The sequence below is a fragment of the Poecilia reticulata genome, unplaced genomic scaffold (genome assembly GCF_000633615.1).
Source record: "Poecilia reticulata strain Guanapo unplaced genomic scaffold, Guppy_female_1.0+MT scaffold_273, whole genome shotgun sequence".
In the NCBI taxonomy this organism is placed as follows: Eukaryota; Metazoa; Chordata; class Actinopteri; order Cyprinodontiformes; family Poeciliidae; genus Poecilia; species Poecilia reticulata.
The window spans coordinates 119,951-122,574 of NW_007615053.1; the positions used below are offsets into that span (position 1 = coordinate 119,951).

Genomic DNA, 2,624 nt, shown 5'->3' on the forward strand with positions numbered 1-2,624 from the left:
TAGAGTTATAGATCTAGAGCAGGGATGACCAAAATGGGTCCAAGAGACCCGGCATCCTGCATGTTTTAGTTCTCTCCCTGGTTTAACGCACCCGGATGCAATGATATCTCATTAAARGCCTAAGAAGAACATTGACATGCTGATGAGGAGAAAACTAAAACATGTAGGACCGACTTTGGGCACCTCTGATCTAKGGCAATAAATCTAGTTACAGATCTATGTCAACGCACAGCTTCAGTTCTTCCAGCTAGAAGCGGAAGATCGGTTTTGACCTCTGACCTGAATCGTCAGAGCCACAGAAAGACGGTTCCAAAGCCGRCACAAAGTCAAATGTTGGCGCAACATGGATGTACTAAACAGGAAATAGAGGTTCAAGCTAGCATGGAGAAGAGAGCGGCCCCCCCCGCCTCCCTGCTGGAGTTTTGGAGTCTGACTTTTCTCATGCTTCCGGTAATTCACAGACCCACCAGYCAGATCTGGCTCAGCTGATGTGTTTCCATCTCCCTTTTAACTTTTTTTTTTTGTGTGTGGCTTGGCTTAGCTTATTTAAGCTTAGCTTATTTTAGCTTGGCTTAGCCTGCCTTACCCTGAATCTTAACTGATTTACTTTTCATATCTTTGACTTTCCCTGAATTAGCCAGCCTGACCATAACTCACCTCTGGTTATCTTATTTTTGTTCAATCCAGGGTGGTGTGGGGTTGGCTGCTGTTTTCCCCCTTTCTCCACCAGAGGGTGCCGAGAGGTTGATTTCTGGAGGGCGTGACCAGTGGCTGCAGGTTTACCTGCACACTTGCAAGTCATCTGATCATCTGGAGGAGTATAAGAGGAAGGAGCGGCCAACACTTCTTTGCCAGAGTGTCAGCCAGTAATGGTACTTCAGGCCTCAGAGTTTTCTCCTTGTGAACTTCCTAGTGATTCTTTGTGTGCCTCCTSCTCAGGTGAACCCTCGTGACGTCGTGGATGTTACCCACAGATGTCCGAGTTCCATTGACGCCCTCGCCGTTTACCAAACCTTCCAGGATCTCTCAAGTTGGCTGTCTCCGTCGCTCTTCTCATCTGGAAACTCAAGAACTTACCTCTCCGTTCTCCACCACTGTCCTTCCATCGGTCTAGCAGCAAGCCCTCCACCTTGATCTCCACCCTGGTAACCATAGTAACCTCCTCCTGGCTCAGTTCTCCACAAACCCAAGTAAGACCAGTCCTGTTTTCACATTTCTCATTTCCCACATTCCTCAAACTCACCCTCACCTTCACTTTTCTTCTGCTCCAGTGATCCAGAATCTTGTTGCCGCCTCCCCTTGAACCCACAGYTCTAATTGTTTTGTTGTTCTTTTCAATAAACCATTTAACTGATTTGTTCTCCGCCTGGTGTTTCTGCATGTGGGTTAGAAAGTTAGAACCCATCATGATAATTTTAGCTTGATTTATCCTACCTTGTTGGTACCTGCCCTAGCTTCCCTGAGCTTAACTTGTTTTATCTTATAGGGCCTTGTCTTTTGTAGTTTACCTTAAATTAATGATTGTATTCKGACTCATGTCCTACCTATGTTGGTGTTTCTCTCCTCAACTTGCCCTGATTTATTTCTACATCTCATATCAGTGTATTTTTTTTGCTCACCTTAGCTTAGAGTTTGCTGCTATCTTTGGTCTTTCAGTGTCTCGGTGTCAGGATCTTTGGTCGTTCTGGGTTTTCTGATCTGATTTGTTCTCRGCCTTGTTTCTGTTTAGTTCAGTGCCTTTCTAGTTCTTTGTGTTTAGTTCATTGTTGCTGTTGGTTGCCTTACCAGTGTACTGTCCCTCGCCCCTCTCTCTTCCCTCACACCTGCAGCCCGTTAGCCAATCATCAGTTTTTCCTTCTGTGACGCCCGTCATGATTGTCTTTGTACTAGCTTCCCATTTGTTCCTGCATGTTGGTCCACCATAAGCTCAACAAAACTTGATKCTYGTCTTATTTTAAGCTAGCCAGGTTTATTTTAGTTTTTTATCTTAGTTATTCTCATCTTTGGTTTCTTGATTTCTGTTACCATAGAGTTGCTCTTCAAATCGTAGCTTAGTACAGCTCCTCTGACCAAGCTATACTTTTCAAACAAGCTTATTCTGTTTGTGTGATTTTGTCATTGATTTTACTCACTTTTAATAGTTTTAACATTGGGCTTTGACTGTTATCCTCTGCGATTACATGTGTAGCTCTTTGAGATTTTTAACAAAGTGCATAAGGAATTAAATGTATTATTGTATCCACCCTGACTTGGGTTATTTTGGTTTGCGTTATCTTACCTCACCTGAACTTTCTATGTTGCATTTTTTAATCGACCATAAATTTTGCTGTCTTCCTGTATCTTGGCCTTGTTTCTTATTTTACCCAGTCTTAACTTGGCTCACCGTACATTAGCATAGCATTTATCAGTAGTTGGCCTCTTGTTCCCCTATCCCGTCTTAACCTAGAGWAGATTTTTGTTTTATCTTTGCTTATAATTAACATACCTAATCTTAGTGGCCCTTAGTTTATTGTAAGCAGAAATAACAGACCCCCTCAATCATATTTTCATTCTGTGATCGATGTTCTTTAAAGCTGAAAAGTGCTGGCAACCCTTACTCTATGTGGAGGGGTTAAAGTCAAAGA

At 43.0% G+C, this 2,624-nt stretch overlaps 1 long non-coding RNA gene across 2 annotated transcripts in view; it reads left to right on the top strand.

Moving 5' to 3' along the window:
• The window catches only part of LOC103460664 (uncharacterized), a 19,280-nt gene extending 16,941 nt beyond the window's left edge, over positions 1 to 2,339 (top strand). For both annotated transcript variants that reach the window (XR_532964.2, XR_001776306.1), the window contains exons 3-5: positions 688 to 872; positions 940 to 1,190; positions 1,272 to 2,339. This is a non-coding gene — a long non-coding RNA (uncharacterized LOC103460664). The remainder of the gene's footprint in view (positions 1 to 687; positions 873 to 939; positions 1,191 to 1,271) is intronic.
• The last annotated feature ends 285 nt before the right edge of the window (positions 2,340 to 2,624 follow it).